At 42.9% G+C, this 23,715-nt stretch overlaps 1 long non-coding RNA gene across 2 annotated transcripts; it reads right to left on the bottom strand.

Annotated features, from left to right (window-relative positions):
• Positions 1-705: 705 nt before the first annotated feature.
• On the bottom strand, positions 706-23,028 carry LOC139080618 (uncharacterized). 2 transcript variants are annotated; one of them, XR_011535249.1, is made up of 5 exons: positions 22,610-23,028; positions 20,053-20,107; positions 18,631-18,908; positions 8,252-8,346; positions 706-805 (listed from the first exon to the last, which is right to left on the bottom strand). It is a non-coding gene; the product is annotated as an uncharacterized lncRNA (long non-coding RNA). The 2 variants fall into 2 exon arrangements; XR_011535250.1 differs by lacking the exon at positions 706-805 and adding an exon at positions 5,967-6,905.
• Between the last annotated feature and the right edge of the window lie 687 nt (positions 23,029-23,715).

The raw sequence follows: 23,715 nt of genomic DNA, 5'->3' as shown, positions 1-23,715 counted from the left end.
CTTGGTTTCCTTTTCCATCAAATAAGGACGATAAGGATAATAATATTAACCTAATATTGATTGCTTACAAAGCAAACACTCCCCTGTAACCAGAGCCCAAATCAAAACCTAGACCAGCCGGCTCCCAGCACTGCCGGCGGCCCCCTCCACCGGCCCCGCCCCCAGCTTCTACTCCAGAGATTTACTTTGTTTTTGAACTTTATATAAATGGTAACCTACAGCACTTTTATGTCTGGCTTTTTCCACTCAACCTTCTATTCCTGAGATTCACTCAAGTGGGCGCATGAGCAGTAATTCTTTCCTTCTCATTCTCCCGCCAATGGGCTGTCACCAAGAGAGCTGCAAGCAGCCTGCCAGAGGTCGCCTTACGCAGCAGAAAGTAAGAATGCTAAGCCTGTTCTGAACCAGGGTGGAACAAAGTTCTAGACTTAAATACCACACATGATACAGAGTTGTTACTGACAGGTAACATGGCAGAATGGAAAAGAATATAGGTTTTAGACAAGACGACTTGTGATTGAATTCTGGACTTTCTACTTACTAACTGTGTGACTTGGGCAGTTACTTGACCTCTTCGAGAATCAACTGCTTCATCTGCAAAACAGTAATAAAAATATCTCTGTCGTTTGGCAGTAGAGATGGTTACACAAGAAGGTGTCTGCAAAGGCCCTGGCGTGGCGCCCAGCACGCAGAGGGTGACGTGGAGCTCACAGCAGGTCACTGGCCAGAGGCGAGAACAGGGCGGAAGGAGGAGCCTCTTCTCTCCTGGATGCATGCACTCGAGGTATTCATTCAAACAGATCTCCTGGAAATATTTTTATTATAAAATTAACAAAGGGGAGAGAAATTCTTAAAATATCAGAATGCTTGAGCAACTGAAATGAATCTAACTGCATATCAAGTTGGTGGCACATCCTCACAGAGAAAGACTAAAACAGTGTTGACTGCACACCTAGTGGAAAGAGACAGGAGTATAAAATCAAGAAAAGTTAAGTAAAAATCCTGTAACCCATTAATATGTACTATTATTTAGTAAACAGTGACAGTCTACTGAGAAGGCCAAGAAGCGATGACACCTGATAGCAACAAGCATCCCTAGTGCCCAGACTGTCAGTGTCCTAAATTGAATATCAATGTGAATTCATGATTTAACAAAATTTTTCTTTCCATCTCTGCCCACTGAAAAAGCCTAGAAGCAATGGTACCCCTTGAACAGTGAGGTCACCTAACGACCAGTTCTTGGTTTTAAAATACTATACTCACTGGAAAAAAACCCAACCAAACAAACAGGGCTCTTTGGAGAAATGGTTGAGTACAGGTCCCTGGCAGAAAATGTACAAGATGTTGTTCCAGGGACATCTTTTGTGTCAGAAGGTAAGGAAACCATCACAGACTTCTGAGATCTATCAATCAGAGGTCTCTCCACCCTCCTGAGAAAAGTCACTGCTTGTCTTTGTAGGTGACTACGGTACCAACATGTTTCTGAAAATTGGTAAATGAACGAAGAGTCAAACATTTATCCTGTCCTCCTATTCGGCCTGTATTTCAAAGTAATCAATAGTTGATAAAGGAAAGCTCTTCTTTAAAAAAGAAGTCCAGTTAATAAATACAGAAGGAATGAATAATATATGTAGGCCACAATTATCAACAGCTACTAAAATCATCAGCTGGAAGGTTGATGGGAAACTAAAACGGAGGATCAATCTGACACCACTTCAACCACGTGACCAGTCTTTGAAAGGGAAAGAGGAAGTACACGGCACCACTATGAAGTATTCTTGGCAGCAAACCTGAACCTAATCAAGCCTACAGCACTACCTACCCGTTGACAGGAAATAGGAGGGTACAGGAACAAGTTAAATGACACAACAGAAACCAATCAGCCAAACCCAACATAGGGGGAATTCTACAGGCAAATGACCTGTGTTCTTCAACAAATAAATATCATGGGAAAAAAAAAAGCAGGTAAGAGGGTGATTGAAATAGACTTAAAAGAGATGATAGCAACCAAACGCAGTCTCTGAACCTTATTTGGGTCCTGACTTGAACAAATCAACTGTAAAAAGACATTTTTGAGACACTCAGGGAAATGCGAATATGGACAGGGCTCTAGTTGATATTACTGGTAATTTTATGACATATAATAATACCACTGAAGTTATATATATATCTATTTAATGCCCTTATCTTTCAGAGACAGCCACTGAAGTATTCATGGTAAAAATAATACGTCTGTGATTTGCTTTAAAATATTCCAGCAAAAAAAAAAAGGGGGGGAGTGATATAAATGAAATAAGATGGGTCAAAGGTTGATTTTTTTATTGAGATATAATTGACATAACATTATATTAGTTTCAAGTTTACACCATAATGATTTGATATTTGTGTATTGCAAAATGATCACCACAGTAAATCTAGTTAACACATACTATCATACATAGTTACAAAATTTTGTTTTCTTGTGATGAGAAATTTTAAGATCTCTCTTTGCAATTTTTGAATATACAATACAGTATTATTAGCTATAGTCACAATGCTGTATTGAAATTAGATGAAGGATACTTGAGAGCTCATTATGTCATTCCATTTTGGGGTATATTTGAAATCTTCCAAAATAAAAAAAATTTTTTTTTCTTTGAGGAAGATTAGCTCTGAGCTAACATCTGCTGCCAATCCTCCTCTTTTTGCTGAGGAAGCCTGGCCCTGAGCTCACATCCGTGCCCATCTTCCTCTACTTTATATGTGGGACATCTACCACAGCATGGCTTGCCAAGCAGTGCCATGTCTGCAGCCGGGATCTGAACCGGCGAACACCGGGCTGCTGAAGCAGAATGTGTGCACTTAACTGCTGCGCCACCGGGCTGGCCCCCAAAATAAAAAAAATTTTAAATTTTATCTAGAATTTACATTTATGCCACTGGTGTAAATTACATTGAAATCAAGGCCAGACTAAATTTTTTTTTATTTCCAGTAAGTTTTGAATAATTATATTTCATTTTAGCAGACTATCTTTATTACTTATAAACTGATGCAGTAACTTGGACTGGAAAAGTTTCAAAGAATTTGTAAACAAAATATCAATTCTTGTATCCAGATGTTAAATGTAACCCTTTCTTTTGTCAAGAGTTTCAGCAAGGCCCCCAAAGGCCAAATAGTGAACAGATACCAAGCTCCCCAATTTAACTGAGAACTATCTGGCGAGACAAGACTGCCCACACCAGACTTGTAAAGGGGTAAATCCAAGCCAGTTCCACCAGCATTAGATGAGCACCCTCTTCTAACCTTGTGAAAGATCAAGAGACCTTCTTTGGAGCTGTACTGTCCCCCCTCCCCATTCCACCAGAGGGGGCGGGGGGAGGGTCCTTCCTTCTCATTCAAGCCTGTGAGAGGGGCCCCAAAGGCCCCTGAGAGAACTTAGAGTTGGGGGGAGATGAACGTGGGCAATGGAAGGTGAGAGGCCATGCAGAAGCGCCCTGCCCGTGGGCAGAGTGAGGAGGAGCAGCTGGGAAGGAGCGTTCTTCCCCTGATGGCAGGGCAATGGGAAATGTTTCCATGGACCATCCGTGAGCCCAGGATGCAGTGCTCCCTGGAGTCATCTGAGGACTCACCTAAGAGCACCACCTGGAGGTGAGACGGCCTAGAGGTGGGGTCAGAAGGGCCCCCCCCCGTGCCCAGCACCTCCACAGACATCTGTTGCCAGGTTATACCCTCCAGCCGTGGAACACACTGCTCTTTCCCCCATTCCACTCTCCCCTTGACCCCACCCCAGAGGGGTCAGAAACTGCTACTGGTTTCCCAGCCTTAAGTAGGCCCAAGCTCGGGAAGGGAGAAAATTTAGAATTTAAGTAAGTTTGGAATTTCAATATAATTCTTAATGGGACTTTAAACATTTCTGAAATGTAGGGCCAGCCCTGTGGCCAAGTGGTTAAGTTCATGTGCTCCGCTACCGTGGCCCAGGGTTTCACTGGTTGGGATCCTGGGTACAGACATGGCACCGCTTGCTCGTCAGGCCATGCTGAGGCGGTGTCCCACATGCCTAAACCAGAAGGACCTGCAACTGGAATATACAACTATGTACTTGGGGGCTTTGAGGAGAAGAAGGAAAAAAAAGTTTCTGAAATGAGCCTATTCATATGACAGATATAGAAACCAAAAATAATTATGGGACATATCCATAATTTTATCCAAGAGACAGACAAAATGAGTCCACAGAGTAAGTTTAACAATTAAAATTTCTCTTACGCTTACCTACTAAGTCCAGCTTTTTCAATAAACCAATGAAAATACTTCTAAAATCTTGGCAATAACAGAGCACGAGGAGGGAAGTGGTACTGGATGTGACTGGAGAAGCAAGGGTCAGGTGCTGAGGCACCCAGGGCCTTGTAAGGCTTTCAGTCTTTATCCTAAAAACAATGAAGAACCACTGAAAGGCTTTAGGTGGTTGGATTACAAGATATGATTTCTATGATTTTGGCTGCTTTGGGGGAAATGGTTTAGGGTGGGACAGATGGGAGGGGGCTGGAAGCAAGAAAACCAGTTAGGAACTATAGTAACTATGGAAACCATCTAAAGGAGGATGGTGACTCTGATGGATAGGGAAGATGGAAAGTGAGTAGACATTAGATTTATTTAGATGATCAAATCTATAGGGCTTGTGGATGGTTAGCTATAGGGTAGGGGTGGGGGAAATAGACGGGGAAAAGGGATGATGCCTGGTTTCTGGATGAGCACGCGGGTGGGGTGGTGCCTTTTAATAGGGAAGAACACAACAGCACATTTGGTGGGAAAGATGATGAGCTCAGTTTTAAGTCTGTCAAATTGGCTACCTCTGCGAGACCCAGGGAGAGCTGTCAGGTAGGGAGCTGGTAGCACAGCCTGGAGTTCAGAAAAAAGGAGGGGCCCCAGGCCTACCCTGGAAGTCACTGGAAGTGGACGCTGAGTGCAGCGTTGGGAGGCTGGGCTTGTGGGACAGCGTGTGCAGTGGCATCAAGGCCACGGGAAAAGCCCTAAGGGAAGGCCAAGAGAGTGGGCGGGTGGGGCACCTGAGCAAGACTGGCCAGAACTATCAATCTGGAAGCCGGGTACTGAGCAGGCAGGCTCCCTGTGCCGTGCTTTCTACTTATGCACGTTTGAATTACCCATAACAAAAAGTTTTTTATCATTTTCCCATAATAAAATGTAGCCTTTGGACTTATCATCAAGGAGATCATGAGTAACCTCTGCATAGAGTTTTCATGAAGGCAGAAGGCAGGCTGAATGGGAACAGCAGTAACTGAAGGCTCAGCCATAAAGAGTGCAGTGCAGAGGACAGCCAGCCTGACGAAGAAACTGAGCAGTGGACGGGAGAAGGAGAGGAGACAACGGTGTGGAGGAGGACTGTCTCTCTCTCACACTGGAGAGATGGGAGCCTACTTATATTCTGATAGGGCTGGGCCAGCAGACAAGGAGAAGCTGTTGAATAAGGAAGGAGCCTGAGAGAGTAGGAGGAGATGGAATTAAGGTTCCAGATGAAGAAATTGACCTTAGATTTAAGAGGGAATAGCTTTTCCTCTGGTAGAGAAGAAAAGGAGATGTGGGTGAAGGTGCAGGAGGCATCTGGCTTCTATTTTCCCTCTCAACTAGACGGCAAGGGTACCTACTGAGAGTGGGAGTGGAGGTGAATGGGTCTAAGGTTTAAAAACAGTGGAGAACGACTGAAAAGGAGAGAATTCAGTAGGAAAACACTGCAGGGCAGTGCTGAGGGTCCAAATGACATTGATGAGCATGAAAACTGTATGCCCTGTTTTGTGGGGTCTTTCAGTAACATTTAGCAGCCTGGTTCTGAGCTCACAAAAGAAGAATGTTCAGGTTCATCTAGTTGTTGGAGGTTGGCCAACGTTGCTAATAGAAAAACAACTGAACACGAGAGTTTAGGACTGTAGTAGTTATATATTGTTGCAGAACAAATTACCCTAAAACTTAGCAGCTTAAAACCACAAGCATTTATTATGTCACCGTTTGTGAGGGGAATCCAGGAGCAGCTAAGCCAGGCGGCTCTGGCCTCAAGTCTCATGACTGCGGTGGCCATCTTCAGGCCGACAGGCTGGAGAGCCTGCCTCCAAGCTCGCTCACGTGGTTGTTGACAGACTTCCATTTACTGAAGACTTGGTTACAATCTCTTACCACTTGAGCCTCTCCAAAGGGCTGCGTATAATGTGGCACCTTGCTTCCCCCAGAGCGAAAGCTTGGGGCACGCCACCTGGAGACAGCGGCTTTCCACAGCACTCACCACCATCTCAAATTATTTTACTTGCATTTGTTGTCTCCCCTCTTAATCTCAGGTTCGTGTGCCCATGTGCAGCAAGGCAATCACTGAGACATGGTGCTGGGAGGTAGAGAAAGGTTTAATTCAAATTGGCCAAAACAAGGTGGGAGGATAGGGTCTCTCAAATGCCCCTTCACAAAAGAAGAAAGCAGGGAGTTTTATAGAGCTAAGGGGCGTGGCAGGAGGAATTTCAGAGAAACAAAGGGGAAATCTATGTTTCTTTCATTCCAGGTAAGCCCTTGGGCAATCAGACATCTGGGCAATAGCGCAGCTGGGGGCTGGTTGTCTGGTGATTGTAACTTCCTTGAAGGCACTCTTTTTCTTCTGCAAAACAAGCTCATAAATCCTTGTGAACCTTGAACCACCCCTCAGGTTAAAGAAGAAAACAGCAAATTAACAAGATTAACTTCTTTTCATCTGTGTCTGTGTTATGAGCAAGGTCAAAGGGTAACCATGTTCTTATTGAATATTTACAGTAACCCTCAGGTACCTGGCTTCAAAAGTTAGCTTTCTGAGAGAGGAACCTGGTCCATCTTACTCATTGCTGTTATCTTCTGGGCCTAGAGGAGTGCCAGGCACATAGCAGATGATCAAAAAATAGCTGTAAGTCAATGAGTGAGAGAGTGAGTGAAACCAGAGAAATTTTCAGTTTCAATTTAGTGACAAACTTTTTTTTTCCTGAGGGAGGAATGGAGTTTCCAAGGGCTGGACTCACAGTTTGCACAGAGTTTAAGGGCTCCCTAAGAGCGTGCTGCTATGTTTTTACCCTCCTCCTTCTGTCTTCCTTTTTTCAAATGTAATTAGTTTATTCTGCTGCCAGTGAAACAGTTCTCAAAGTTATGACTTAACATCTTGTGCCTTTGAGAAATCACCCTCAAATCCAAACACAAACATCCCCTTCTAAACGCAAAAGGTAAGTTCCACAAAGGGCTGCTGTGAAGAAAGTGGCCACTTAACATCCTCCTTTCCATGCACTTTCAATTTAAAATCAGAAACGAGTCTTGACAAAAAAAAAAAAATTTTGGCCCCTGGATGAATAAAAGCATACTTAATGATTCCAACAAACTTTTTGAAAATCACAGATCTTAAGGGAAAACTCCTTTTTGAAATACTAACATTCAAAATGTTAACCCTAGTGAAAAAAAAGAAGTAACATCTTACATGTTATTAGCACTGGGGTTTATTAACTCCTGCCACCCCTCAGTGTTATTTAGGACTGCAGATAGTGAGGGCCGCCAAGTGGCTGGGGGCTGTGGTTAAGACTAGTATCTTGGGCTCACAGCCCCAGCTCTGCTTTCTCTAGCTGCGTGATCCTGAGCCAGTCACTTGACCTCTCTGGGCCTCAGTTTCCTCCTTTGTAAAATGAGGTATTGATGTCTCCGTCACAGGGTTGTGAGGATTAACTGAAAAGTCCTTAGAACACCTGAGATGTGTGAGTTAGCTAATATTGGCTACTGTCTCTACTTTTACAGAGTAGAAAACTGAGAGCAGAAATGTTCAGAGATTTGCTTAAGGTTACACAACCAGTAGGCATCAGAGTTTTGACTCATCCCCAGAATTTGTGACTCCAAATTGAGTGCTCTTTCCACCTTTGCTACAATTATCTCCCACTTTAACAACGAGAGTGTACAGCTGTGCTTAGAAAAGGTCAAAAATAAGAATACTAAAATTATAGCATGCAATCAGAAACTGACAGTAAGAATAGCTGTTTTACATTTCCACAGTGTCCTCATTCCAAGAGAGCGAACACTAAAGCTTCAGAGATTCAACTAAGGTTTTCCCAGCAACAAAATACTGTAACACTTAAATTACAGCTAAGCAGCACTCTTGGGATTGCGCTGTGTTTCTTCCCTTTTTCTTTTTAACGTCCCTCCCTCCTACTGGCCTCTGACACCAGCTGCAACTCTACAGCGTGTTACAGAAACACAGTCAGTTCCCATTACTCACCATGGCTGAGTTCTATACAGTTGCTGCCAACACTGAGTTAGCCATTTCCCAGGGGAAACACAGGGCGATGTTCCTGTGAGCCTCTGGTGACATTTCTGTCAACCAAATAAGACATAACTTTATTTTATGCGTTCTGTTTAAAGTCCCCTTATTTAATATCTATTGTTGATACACTAACACTGAACTCACAGCCACAGTACTGTTAACTCGTGCCTGAATGAAGCTTATCTAACATCTATGTTCTCCACAAAGCACTGCATGCCCTTCCACGCTCAGGGACAGTGGACAGCGCTTCAGCATCACGCTTGGGAGCCATTCTACACAGCGAAATCATCAATAACAAGCACAAAAATGCAAAAAAAAGGCATTAGACCACAAAAGGGATACTTATTTACAGTTTTAGAGCTGACACAGATGGCAGCACGCCTTCTTGATCAACCTGTTGGCAACATGTGCGCTGCACAACTCAAAATTTTTGCCAGTCTGCGAATAGCTGTAAATGATTATAAAAGTGCAGTGGTTATTGATTTGGGGGTTACAAATAAATTTTAGCAAGGAGGTGACTTGTCAAATATGGAATCTGCAAATAACTGCAGGAAAGACTAAATATACTTGGAACAGAAAGAGGCAGAGTGCCACGAGCTTTGGGACTGGCTCTCCTGTTAAGGAGCTGAGTGGACAAGTACCCTAGTCAACCCTAGTTCTCTTGCCTGTGAAGTGAGAAGCCTGGATTAAAAGAAGCCTAAATTTCCTCCCAGCACTAACATTCAATGATCCATTTAATGACCTCATATAAGCACAAACAGACAACTTTACGTAGATTATGGATTATAAGGACTATATAGATTATAAAACCAACTTTGTGACTCTAAGCAAATACTTAACCTCGCTGAATCTCAGATGTTTTTCTTTACAAAATGAAAACATCTATCTCATAGAGTTGCTGGGGAAAAAAATGAAATGAAATAATAAAAGAAATCAGGGGCCAGCCCGGTGGCCAAGTGGTTAAGTTCGTGTGCTCCACTTCAGTGGCCCAGAGTTTCGCTGGTTTGGATCCTGGGCGTGGACACGGAACCACTCATCAGGCCATGCTGAGGCAGCATCCCACATGGCACAACCAGAAGGACCTACAACTGGAATATACAGCTACATACTGTGGGGCTTTTGGCAGAAGAGGAAAAAAGAAAAGGTTGGCAACAGATGTTAGCTTAGGGGCAATCTTTCAATAAATAAAGAAAGAAAGGAAATCATAATATATGCAAAGTACCTAGAACACAGTGAGCATTAAAATTCTTCTTTCCTGGGGCTGGCCCCGTGGCCGAGTGGTTAAGTTCTCGGGCTCCGCTGCAGGCAGCCCAGTGTTTTTTGGTTCGAATCCTGGACGCGGACGTGGCACTGCTCATCAAACCACGCTGAGGCAGCGTCCCACATGCCACAACTAGAAGGACCCACAACAAAGAACATACAAGTATGTACCGGGGGGCTTGGGGGCTTTGGAGAGAAAAAAAAAAAAAGGAAAAAAAATCTTTAAAAAAATAAATAAATAAAATAAAATTCTTCTTTCCTAAAAATGTATAAACTATGCTTATTAACACAAACTTGTTCAACTGTATGCTGGAAAAAAGGGATATTTAATAACTTAATAATGTCCAAGAATGATCAATGACCAACATGTTTTATCAAGTACTTTATAGGTTTCCAAACCGGTAATAAAATGTGTCAAGGTTATTTCCGAGTTACTGCCAATTAGTAGATTAAATGTGGTCAGCCCAGCCATAGCAGGCAGTCAAAGTTCCCTGGCTTGCTCATTCACTGATTCACTCATTCCACAAATAGTTATGGACGACCTACTATGTGCCAGGCACTGTTCTAGGCCCTGGAGATAAAGCAGAGAATAAAAGCTAAAATAGTTGAGTCCCTGCTCTCCAAGAGCTTATGGTCAAGCATATGTGGGGCAGAGAATAAACCAATATCTACTGCAATGTCCAGTGACAATCTGGGTTAAGAAGAAAAATAAAGTGGGCTAAAGGGATAGGGAGTAATGGAATGGGGAGTGCTTCCTTAGACAGGGTGGTCAGAGAAGGCCTCTTTAAGGAGGTACATTGGAGCAGGGATCTGAATGGTGGGAAGGAGAGAGCCATGAGAAGATCCAGGCAGGGGAAGGGCATTCCAGGGCTTGAACTAAGAATGAGCTTGTGTGTTGCATTACCAATATGGAGGTTGGTGGGGCCCGAGCGTAGGCCAGGAGAGGAGAGCAGCAGGTGGGATCTGAGCAGTGAGAGGCCAGCTCATGGAGGCCAAGCAGGCCGCACTAAGCACTGTGGACTTCACTCTAAATGCCGTAATGAGCCAGCCACTGGCGGTTGGGAGTAGGTGAATGACTTTTCTATTTGTTTTGAAAGAATAACTCTGGCTGTTGCACAGGAAAAAGACCACATGAAGGTAAGAGTGGAAGCAGAAAAGAACCACCACGAGGCTGCCTAGCAATGTTGGCTGGAGACAGCGAGGCTGTACGAGGGCAGTGAGCTCACGTGCACAGAACTGGTGCTGGATCAACCATGCTCACTAAAGGCCCCGCATGTGAATTATTTCCTAACAGGTGGTTTGGTGATTGGGACCTCTGGACCTGAGTTTAACTGTAACTGGCCCTATCAAATTTGAGGGCGAAAAAAAGCAAAAGTTCTCAAAACCACCTTTTTTTCCTCTTGCAGATCTCTTTTCCCAATTTAAAGGAGCTCTTCTCCTTCTCCACTACGCCCTCACTCTGCAAGACCTTGAAAAAGTACAGAATATATGTGAGACTTACTTCATGAATTCTTTTTTTCTTTTGAGGAAGATTAGCCCTGAGCTAACATCTGCTGCCAATCCTCTTTTTCCTGAGGAAGACTGGCCCTGAGCTAACATCCGTGCCCATCTTCCTCTTCTTTATATGTGGGACGCCTACCACAGCATGGCTTGCCAAGTGGTGCCATGTCCACATCTGGGATCTGAACCAGCGAACCCTGGGCCACTGAAGTGGAATGTGCGAACTTAAGTGCTGTGCCACCGGGCCAGCCCAATGAATTCTTTTAAATTGGGTAAACTTTCGGCCAACCTGGTGGTATAGTTGTTAAGTTTGCATGCTCCATTTCAGCAGCCTAGGGTTCACAGGTTCAGATCCTGGGCGCAGACCTAGCACTGCTCATCAAGCCATGCTGTGGCGGCATTCCACATAAAATAGAGGAAGATTGCCACAGATGTTAGCTCAGGGCCAGTCTTTCTCACAAAAATAAATAAATAAATAAATTGGGTGAACTTATATTGGAGGACTTTAAATTGCTTTTTTCCTTCTTTTATTGAGGTAACAGTGGTTTATAATTATTTATAAACCATTATTTCAGGTGGACATCATATTTTGATTTCTGTGTTGACTACACCTGTTCATACCCAAAGTCTAATTACCATCCATCACCACACATATGTGCCTTCTACCCGTTTCACCATCCCTCATCCCCCTTCACCTCTGGTAACCAACAATCTATTCTTTATATCTGTGCTTGTTGATGTTTATTTATCTTCCACATGAGTGAAATCATACAGTAGGTATTTGTCTTTCTCCATCTGACTTATTTCGCTTACCATAATGCCCTCAAGGTCCATCTATGTTGTTACAAATGGCAAGATTTCATCTTTTTCATGGCTGAATAATATTCCATTGTGTATATATACCGCATATTCTTTATCCATGCATCTACTGATGGGCAGTTAGGTTGTTTCCAAGTCTTGGTTATCTGTGGATAATGCTGCATAAATTGCTTTACTTTGTGACTGTGAAATACTTAAAACCTTTGAAAAACATAACCTATAATAATTGTCTGTTTATCACCTAGCTTAAGTAATAAACTATATTTGTATTTGTTTCGTTTGTTTATTGGTGAGGAAGGTTGGCCCTGAGCTAACATCTGTTGCCAAGCTAACATCTGTGCCAATCTTCCTCTATTTTATATGTGGGATGCTGCCACAGCATAGCCTGATGACCAGTGTGTAGGTCTTGCGCCCAAGATCCGAACCCGCAAACCCCGGGCCACCAAAGTGGAGTGTGTGAACTTAACTACTACACCACTGGCCTGGCCAGTAATAAAGTATAAAGTAGAACAGAATTCTCTTAGTTACCTCTCCCCAGTCACATACCCCTCCTTTGCCACGAGAGGAAATCCTTGCCTGAATTTGGTATGTATCATTTTGAGGTGTGTCTTTACGCAGTGTCAACATCGCCTGGGAGCTTGCTAGAAATGCAGGATCCTGGGCCCCACACCAGACTTACTGAATGAGAATCTGCATTTTAACAGGGCTCCCAGGAAATGTGTGTGCACAAAGCAAGTTTCAGAAGTATTGATCTAGAAGAAGCGGTACTTCTTAAACTATCTATGATGAATCAGTTCTGTTTTGGTTTTTAAATTTTCAACCTGTTACAGCCTGACATTTTGTAAAATAGAAAAATCATATGCTTGGATGTCTCAGCAAGGTTAAACTGCTACGAAGCCTTCCCAAAACTTGCTCTCCATTTTGTGCTCACCTCCACGTGGACAAGCCACAGCGATCTTGTGGACTGGAAGAGCCAGCACATAACACAGGGTGTGTGCTTAGGAGCGGACTCACTGAGCATCTGGACACTGCTCCTCTGTTGGGTCATGCCAAATTGTTTTCCAAAGTGATTGGATCGATGTATGTTCCCCCCAACAGCACATAAGAATGAGGGGTGTGAAACAGTATCCCACTGATCTTTTAATTTACATTTCCCTGTTACTCTGATTTTAGAAGACTATACTGGCAGTTTCCAATAATATGTTTTTCCAATGCATAATCTTCCCAAAGGTTTATCTTCATTATTCCAATTTATAATTATTTCCAATTTATAATTATATTATTGTTAGGACTATCCTCAACAATAAGGTTCAACCACTGGAATATGAATATTTGCTAAAATATGTCCCTTCTGTTGCTTATAACAACTATCCCATTCTGTTTTATTGGTTTTTCAAATATGCTTAACTCACCTACATTTTCAAATATGCACAATGTTCAGTCTTTAAGGTTGGGAAGGAGGGGATAAGAGTTATGCTCTAAATAAAGTGTAAGCTTCTTTTTAAAAAATGAGATTTTAGTGTTATTTTACAATATGATTGAAAAATAATAATACAGAGCACTAAGCAAATACATTATTAAAGTAATGAGCTGGACTCTCCTTATATTACTTACTATAGAAGAGACTATGGTATAAGGTGAATTGAACAGTTAAAAAGGGGTTGTGCTTTAATTTTTTGATAAGGGAGTGAGAAAGGGCTCCCAAACTAGGAAACTCCTGCCACATCCTAGAACTCACCCATGCGGTATTTTAGGAAGACCCGCTTGAAAGCGGGTAGGTCCACGGCATCCTCTCCCAGAAAGCCATTCCAGTGAGGTTCTGTCAGAGGAGGCACTTCTTAAGAAGCTCGACTGCTTTCCTTGCTGAAATCTAGACAGCTGGAAAACCTCCGCTCTGCTCCGCGGCACCCCCTTATTCCCTGGTCCCCACCCGTAATCCACTCTCCACAAAGCAGCCAGAACAGTCGTTTCAAGATATAAATCTCACCACGTCTCTTAGCTCCTAATGCCTTTCCATGGCTTTCATCACACTTAGAACAGCACCCAGACTCCCTGCCTGCAGTCCAGCCCTGAGGTCCTGGCCTTCCCACCTCTCCACCTACATTTTCCACACTCCCCTTATCCACTTCGCTCTCACGACGCTGGCCCCCCTCTATTCTTCCACACAGCCAGTTTACTTCCACACGGGGCGTCCGCACCAGCTTTTCCTCTCTCTGCCTTTTTTTTCCTTCAACCAATTTTCCAAGGCTGGCTCCTTCTTGTTATCTGTCCCTTCAAAGCCACCTCCTCAGAGTGGCCTTCTCCTACCACACAATCAGAAGTTGCCATGAGGCACTGTAATTTACCACCACATTTTAATTCTATGCAAGCCCTCATATCTTAGTTAGAGTAATTTGCTGGGACCGCCCCGTGGCCGAGTGGTTAAGTTTGCACGCTCCGATTCGCTGGGGTTTTGCTGGTTTGGATCCTCTGCCGGGACATGGCACCACTCATCAGGCCATGCTGAGGTGGTGTCCCACATGCCACAACTAGTAGGATCCACAGCAAAAATGTACAACTACGTACTGGGGGGATTTGGGGAGAAAAAGCAGGAAAAAAAAAAAAAGATTGGCAACAGTTGTTAGCTCAGGTGTCAGTCTTTAAAAAAAAACAAACAGTAATTTGCTTATTGTCCATCAACCCAAATCAGCAGATAAGCCCCATGAAAGTGAGGACCTTGTTTGTATTGCTCAGTGCTGCATCCTCATGCCTAAGACACTGCCAGGCTCAAAGCTGGCACTCAATACATGTTGTACTGATAGTGTACCACTGTTTGAATTTCTAGATGTACTCAATCACCTAAACAGAACAGCACTGTATTAGATGTATGTTGAAGAAAAAAGGCAAAGATATGGGGCCAGCCTCGTGGCCAAGCAGTTAAGTTTGTGCACTTCGCTTTGGCAGTCCAGGGTTTTGACAGTTTGGATCCTGAGCGCAGATGTGGCCCTGCTCATCAGGCCATGCTGAGGCAGTGTCCCACATGCCACAACCAGAGGCACTCACAACTGGAATATACAACTATGTACTGGGGGGATTTGGGGAGAAGAAAAAAAAAAGATTAGCAACAGATGTTAGCTCAGGTGCCAATCTTTAAAAAAAAAAATAATAATAATTATATATGGAAATCAGTTGTCATGTCTGGCAGAAGAATAAATGAAAATCTTTGATTCAGACAGTTTACGGAGTACATTAAGTGTTCTGAGACCAGCTGAACCTCCTACGTTGCCTCAATTACAAAAACAGTGGGACAGATTGTAGGGGAGGAAGGACTATTCTTCTGCCCTCTAGGTCCTTCTGGCTGGTCTAAGGATTAAATTGACATGAAAGAGATTAACAAGAGAAAATCAAAGTTTAATAACATTTAAACATGGGAGAAACCCAGGAAAACTGAGTAACTGGCCAAAATGGCCAAAGCCACCACCTTGAATACCATCTTCAGCTACAGACAGAGGAGGATGTTGGGGGAGTGGTTTGGGACATGAAAGGGGAGGAAGGCAATTCACATGGAGAGAGAAAAGCAAATGTTTGGCAAACAAATGTTTGCTGGGCCATCTGTAGACAATAAGAGAACTTTGATAAAAAATGGGGCTAGCAAAGTTCCTCCCAGTCTATCACACCTAGAGTTATCTATGGTGATGGCCCGTCCTGGGACAGACCTATCTGAAATTCTTTTAGGCAGTTAGGGGTAAAGTCAAAGTTTCTTTCTGAGTCTTTTATTCATAATAATCATGCCAGAGAGACACATTTTTGGAGTGGCAAATTCTGATCCTCCACAAAACAAAACAGACAACAAAATAGAACACGATGAAGTAAAACAGATGCCAAGGCCCAGGCAACATCTGAGCCCACTGAGACAAATAATCTCCTCCAGCTCTTCAGTAATTTACTTAGATAACCTGATGAAGAACAAAGGCCTTCTATACACCTTGACCACTTCTCACCACCTCACCTCAAGGCCTTTTATCGAAGAAGGACAGCCCCATCCACAGGGGCTCACATTCGAGACTAGAAGTGTATTAACTCACACACCCGCAGTGCACCCTGTCTGTCACAATGATACGAGAGAAAGGTTTATGGGATTAATCCTTAGTACCTTTAATACTTATTAAATTTCATTTGTCTAGTTTATTTCCTAAGGAAATCACCTTATTTGCTCCCATTTGAACCACTTTACCTCTGAAAATTTAATATATCCAGAAAGCAGGACATTGTATGCTGGCTTATCTTGTGACCATATGCGCACAAAAACCACATGTAAATGTATACTGGCTTAGGTAGGAAAAAATAATTTAAAAAGTTGAAAAAGGAATTATATCAAAGCAGTTAAATATTGATACCATAAGAAGTTAATAACTATTCTTTCATCAGTGTTTAATAAACTTACAAGAGAACATGGGTAATTTCTGTGCACTCTGACATAATTGATCTCAAACTCATAAGGATATATATCAGGAAAGATTATTTCCAAAATAAGCCAAGGAGTTATAAAAATATCACTGAGATTTTTTTTAAAAAAAGAGATGGGAACCAGGGGAGACGATGATGATGGAGGGGGAGCAGAAGGCCCCAGGGACAGGTAGAGCTCCTAGCACACAGTAACAAGAATGAACCCAGAACTCTGCACCTTCCATTTCTTGTCCTCATTTTCAGAGAGGTATTTTAACCTCAATTTTGCAAATGTGAAACCTAAGGCTATCCAAGGCTTTTAACATGCATTGAAGAAGATAACAGTTTGAGGTGTAATGCTTTAATTCTATGATCAGCAATATAGAGGCAATTAACATGTGCATAGAAAGCGTTAGCAACTATCTTGAAAAAAACTGTGTCAATGTTTTTCTTGTATTTAAAAAAAAGATTCATCTCGGGGCTGGCCCCATGGCTGAGTGGTTAAGTTCGCACGCTCCGCGGCAGGGGGCCCAGTGTTTTGTTGGTTCGAATTCAGGGCGCTGACATGGCACTGCTCATCAAACCACACTGAGGCAGCGTCCCACATGCCACAACGAGAAGGACCCACAACGAAGAACATACAACTACGTACGGGGGGACTTTGGGGAGAAAAAGGAAAAAAATAAAATCTTAAAAAAAATAAAATAAAATAAAATAAAAATAAAAATAAAAAAAGATTCATCTCAAATGGCTTTAAGAATCAAATTTAATCCCCAGTAAAAGGAACAAGAGGTCTTTGAAGAAACGGTTGATTACAGGTCTGGGACAGGGAATATACAAAGGAAGTGCTCTGAGCATCAAAAAGAATGACTGTAATTGTAACACATAATCAATCAATAATATTATATTGATATATAGACACAGGCATAGATGTATGAAAAGGGGAGGAGTGAGGAGCTCTTCTTTACAGAACAATGCCAGCTAATAAACATAGATAGACTGACAAAATAACAAATTCACCATTTGGCAACCTCCAATGTAATCATTGATTCAAGGCAAAGATCATCAAAAAATATTAGGTGAATATTCTTCAGTAAACAGATATCTGCATGGATTTTTAATTGCAAAGAGGGAAGTGTATTTTTACAACGGGGAATTCTGGCAGTCTCCATCTTAACCGAGGGACAAAAGTTAGCCTCACTAATAGTGGGACAGTCTGACATACGTGCCTTCTGATGTAATGCAATTTCAAATACACAGCATCATCGAGAAGTATTCTCGCCAAAAATGCTTAACTTGAATTTAATCAGGCTGCTACACCAGTACATATCAATAGAAATATAATGTGAGCCATATATGTAATATTAAATTTTCTTGTAGGCACATAAAAAAAAGTAAAAACGAAACCAAAAAACCCACAGGTGATATTAATTTAATAATACTTTAAACCACTATATCCAAAATATTAGTATTTCAACATGTAATCAATATAAAAAAATTAATTTTACTTTTTTTATACTGAGTCTTCAAAATTCAGTGTGTGTTTTTACACTTAAAGCACATTTTTTTAAAGCACATTTCAATTAGGATGCTAAATTTTCCTTGAAAATACTTGATCTCTGTTTAGATTTCATAAAATTTACAGGTGAAAAAGTATATTTGCATACCCAAGTTGTTCCAAATATACTTATAATTTTTCCAATGACAGAACTGAGTATGAACTTTTAAATCTAAACTCAAATTAAATTAAATTAAAAATTCAGTCCCTCATTTGCATTAGCCACATTTCAAGTGCTCAATAGCCACATGAAGCTAGTGGCTACCATATCAGACAGTCCAACCTTAGACTTACCTAACTTCCAGCTTATAGGAAATAAAGGGGATGGTAGATAGATAAGGTAAATGACGCCAAGAGACAATCCAGAATGTGGGACATTCTACAAAACAACTGTCTTAGAGTTCCCAAAAAGTCAATGTCATAAGAAAAGATAACGTGAGGAGATTGTCCTAGACTGAGAGACTAAAGAGACTAACAACCAAAGGCAGTGTTGGATCCTTGTTTGAAAGCAAAAACAAAAGCAAGGAAACTGGGAAAACTTCTTTGAGCTGGGGAAATTTGAATATACACTACATTCTAGATGAATTATAGAATTATTGCTTATTTTCTTAGGTGTGATAATAGTATTATGAGTATGTAGGAGATTGCTATTTCCAGGAGGGATAATAATTCTGGTCGGAGAATAATTCTAGAAATGCAATTTTAACCAAATATCAATAAAAGTTAACAGGAGAGAAAATATTTTGGAGCATTATGATCTCAAAATATTTACCTTCTATGCAACTTTTTTCCAGGAAGTCACTGGAAGATACACTCCTCCAAGATGAGGGAATAAACCAAGAAAGAGGAGGACGAGAAACTGAGGAAGCAGGTGATCCAGCACAGGCATGAGGCGATGAGACGCCCAGGCTGATGGTTGGGAATCAGTCTTGGAAAGCAACCATTACAGACTGGACAAGAAGAGAAAAGCTCCAGGGCAGACATCCTCAAAGAAGCAACAGCCAGGTGGATGGTAGTGTCTGACCACACTCCAGAGAGTTTCAGAGCTTGCTGGGAGAATTTTGAGAGAAAAATTAATGATTCAGTGGTATACTGGTGAACCACATCTCTGAAGAGAAGAAAAAAAAGAAAGAAGCCCTGATTTGTATGTAGCCTTTGCTGATTTCCATGGCATAAATGCTTCCACTATAGCCGATTTCAAGCTACCAGGGTGAAGTCACTGAACACAGGGCGGACAAGAGATACCCACAATTGGCTCTCAAGAGCCAGTAAGGAAAAGAAAAGAGCATATAATACTCGTTTGTCCTATGAGGCAAATGAGTATGATATGCTAAAATTCAGATAATCTCTCATGCTAAAGAAAAAAAACACCAATAAGAGCTAGCTCCAACAAAACCAAGCAAATAAACAAATAAAGCAATTATTAACTCCAGGAAAAATAAAAAGTTTTACAAGAAATGGCTCATAGTACTCTGCATGGCTCAGCTATGAACATTTACACTGTCATAACAAAGCATACACTGAATGCTGGTTTAACTTCTTAAAATGTGATACAACCATATTGAGAGGATGAGGGGAGGGGAAGGGATGGAAAATACAGTTAAATTTTCATTATCAATAAATAATGCCTAAAACTGAAAAATCAAGAAATAGAAAAATGAGCATTTTAGGCCTGGGCCCATGGCCTAGTGGTTAAGTTCGGTGCACTCTGCTTTGGCAGCCTGGGTTCGGTTCCTGGGCATGAACCTACACCACTCATCAGCGGCCATGCTGTGGCAGTGACCCACATACAAAATAGGGGAAGACTGGCACAGACGTTAGCTCAATCTTCCTCAGCACAAAAAAAAAAAAAGAAAGAAGGAAAGAAAGAAAAAAAATGAGCATTTTAGAAATATGAAGATAAACTACCAGAAGAAAGGGCCAAAAGAGATAAAAGTCATTGCCTGTGGAGTGCGGAACTCCAGAGTGGAGAGAAGTGTGTCAGGAAACAGCTGGGCTTCTTCATAAGCTCTGTAGTACCCTTAGGCGTAGACACCTGCACATGCGTGGATGTGCAGACACAAACAGGAAAGAGGAGGAAAATTCAGGCTCCGGTTATAGAGGGCTGACAACACAACTTTTTATCACTTCTTCCTCCAAAACCTATTGAAATGACAGAAGGAATATAAAAATAAAAATAAAAATAAATCCATACCTCTGCTAGGAAGACAGGAGAATGCACCACAGCAGACGAGGACAGTCAGGAATGTCTGGATGATACACAGGAGTTGGGATCAGACTGATTATTAAACCCATACAATATACCCAATTAAAAAACACCCCACACAAGCCTAAGAGAGAACCTCAAAAAATGAGTTTTGCCAGCACAGCCCCACCAAACCCCTAAAATGGTATCTCCAGTTCCCTCCCCCGAAGTTGCCACCAGCAGATAATGACAGCTCTCTAGGAGGGGACTGCTGAGACTGGGCGCCCCTCCCACAGGGGAGAGTGAGGGCAGACGCTCCAGGCAGCGTGCCAGGATGTCTACAGCCACCAAGAGGGAAGGAAGCCCTGGAGAAAAGTTTTCCTGGCCCCACACCACCCACTATGCTAAACCACCACCTCACTCAGGGCACCTGCATCAACCGTGAGACAAACAGGGAGTCTTAGAACAGACAGCATGGTTGAAAAGCAAAGCACCATAGCAGGAATAAGACTGAATAGGTCCCTAATCGTGATTCCTTGCTTTCACTGTCATCCTGAAAAGCCACTCCTTTATGGAGACCCCGGAACTGTCCTTGATGCTGTCCTTTTCAAGACCTGGCTCTTCAACTTTCTATCAATTCGAGGAGTTTCTCCACATGTTCCCAATAAATTTCTTTCTGGTTTAAGCTAATCAGACTCCGAGTCTGTTGCTTGCAATGAAAAAAACCCTTACTATACAAAACGATGGATGAATAACAATCAACAAGCTTAATTTAATGCTATTATGTCGTTTATATACTTATAATATACACAATATACTACTATAATTAATAAGCTTAACTTTATGCTAATATAGAGAATGCTCGAATGCCTATGGAACATGTACAAAATCTCAGGTACCACACACGCACAAAAATCAATAATTCCAAAAAGTAGAAATATATAGCCACAGTGCAAAATAAAAACAAAAAAACTAAAAATTAATACCAAAAGCATATCCAGACTTATTTACTTGTAAATAAAGGCTGAAATTATAGAAAATTTAGAAAAGAATGGTAAGAATCTGTCAAAATCTGTAATATACCATAAAATGATTCCCAGAGGAAATTTCATAGCCTTCAATATACTCATTAGAAACCAAGAAAGATGGAGGATAAGCGAACTAAGTAGTCAATTCAAAACGCTAGAAAAAAGACAACAAAATAGAAACCAGGTAAACAGAAAAAATGTAAAATATAAAATGAAATAGAAAAAATAGACTTGGTCAATAAGATCAAAAGTTGGTTTTTTTAGAAATAGGAAAAGAGATAAATAATCAAAATTATTGAGAAAGGGAGCATATGAAGATTATTTTCAAAATTATGAGAATACTTTTTATTATGGGAGTCAAGAAGGCCTACTTAACGCAAGACACAAGAACAAAAGCCACGAAAGAAAACACTGACAGATTGGGTTCCATGAAAAAAACAGTTAAGTCTGAGAAATGAAAGATTCCATAAACAAAATAAATAAGGGAACTACAAGAAAATGTTACAAATATAAGAATTAAAAGCCACAATTGTAAAGAGCTGCTGTAAACTGATCAGAAAATCACATACCCAACCACCTTTTTTAATGCACGAAAGTTATACAAAGTGAATTCGTAGAAAATGACCAGTAAACATTTGAAAGAATGCTCAACCATACTAATAATCAGGAAAGTGCAAAGCAGTAACACACGATTTTTCACCTATCAGATAAGCAAAAATTTTAAAACGTGCCACCAGGCAGCGTTAAAAGGTTGTGAGGAAACAGGCACTCTAACGCTGTTAACGGGGAACGCAAACTGGCAGTATTTGAGGAGGACAATTTAGCAGGGTATTAAATGTTTCAAAGTGCACACCCCTTTGAATCGGGCCACTTCCAGAAATCTACACCACGGAAATCCTCGCACATGTGCGCAAGGATATATGCAGAAAGATGCTCACTCAAGCATTTTTTTGGATTAGTGAAAAAATTGAAACCTTCTATATTATCAATCAGAAGGAAAACGATTAAAGGATTGCTGAGCAGTCTTTAAAATGAATGAGTAAAACTACAGGGACTTACATGAAAAGATTTCTAAGACATAGTGTTAAACGGCAAAAAGTAAATTAGCGAATGCAAATTACATAGCGCAGCCGTGTAGACGCGCGCGGCCACCCCCACGCGCCCCCCGTGTGGACGGGCAGGGGCCCCCGGGCGCTCGCAGCGTTCACCCCACGGTCCCCCGCTGTTTTCCTGAGGAAAAAGAGCCCAGTTTGGAACGAGACACATCACCTGTTGGCTGCGTTTACCTCAGACAGGGAGAAACAAGGAGTGAAAGTGAGAGAATTCTACTTTCCACTTTATAATAAACTATGAAACTCAAAAACAAAAAATCAAACGTAAATATTATGCAACTTTTGTGAAATTTCCAATTTTTTAACATCAAGAAATAACACACATGTAAATACTTTGCAAAGACAAATGAAAGGACCCCACTAAGCTTACCCTAGCAATTTTTCAGTCACAGTAAAAACAAACTAGGACGGCACATGGCGTTTTACCTGCTACTCCTCCAGTTCACCTCCTTCACAACGTAACTAGGAGCTACTTCAAGGGCCGCCCGCGCTCCGCGGGGACCGCCGCCCCAACACGACGGTCCGGGGCAGGAGCTCCGCGGCCAGCGCCAGGGCGTCAGAGCATCCCAAACTGGCGACACATCGCTGGGAAGGTGACTTGTTTTCTATTCCTAATATATATTAGCGCAGTGTGTGTTTTTTCTGTAACCGTCCAACGTCTCCAAGAGTTATGCATTTAAGAATACAATAACTGTCACACATAAATGGGTGATTAGCGCCGTCTCTTCCCGGCACCGCAGAAGAACAGCGGCGACCCAGAGGCCGCGGACGCGGAGACGCTCAGGGACCCGGCGCTCCGGCCGGCGCCCGCCCCTGGCACGCACGGCGCCCCCGCACGCACGCACAACGCCGGCGGCCGCGGGGGCGGGGAGGCCGCGGGGCCTGCGCGACGGTCCCCTCCGAGGCGTCCGCGTGTGCTTAGACTGAACTTGAGCCCTACGCGTACACGAATGAAGGCGGCCTGAGGTGGCGACGGGCACGTTTCCCTTAGGGTGGACAAAAGGCAGGAGGGCTCGCAGCCGGGGGAGTCGGACGGGGAAGGCCGCACGTCGCCGACCTTCCCTTCCCGACCCGCGGGCACCGCCCGCCCTCCAGCCGCGGAGGCGCGCGCGGCTGGCGCATGTTCCTGGCGAGCCGCCTCCATTTTGTCCCCCGTCTCCCCTAGGCCAGCCGAGCGGCGCCGTTTAACGAAGGGAGGCGGCGCGGGGAGCGTGGGGCCGCCATGTGGTGGAGGCTGGCGCTCGGGGCCAAACGGCAGCTAAAGCGAGGTGGCGCCCGGGGCCCGTTCCGAGGCCGGAAGGACAAAGGACACGGAGGCGCCCCAGGCTCGCTCGCAGGACAAAGCAGCGCGGCGCGCGCCCTCCGCCCCGCCCGCGGCCGTGCACGCGAGCGCGAGCGCGGGCGACGGTTGAAAATGGCGGTTGGGGCGGAAAGCGGGGGCGGGGCGCAGTACGGAGGAGCCCGCGCGAGGTCACGAGTCCTCCTCCTCCCGCGGGCCTGGCCCGCTGGGCTGGAGAGCTCCTAACGGGAAG

The sequence above is a fragment of the Equus przewalskii genome, chromosome 31 (assembly GCF_037783145.1).
Source record: "Equus przewalskii isolate Varuska chromosome 31, EquPr2, whole genome shotgun sequence".
Lineage (NCBI taxonomy): Eukaryota > Metazoa > Chordata > Mammalia > Perissodactyla > Equidae > Equus > Equus przewalskii.
This window is presented reverse-complemented; position numbering and strand designations above follow the sequence as displayed.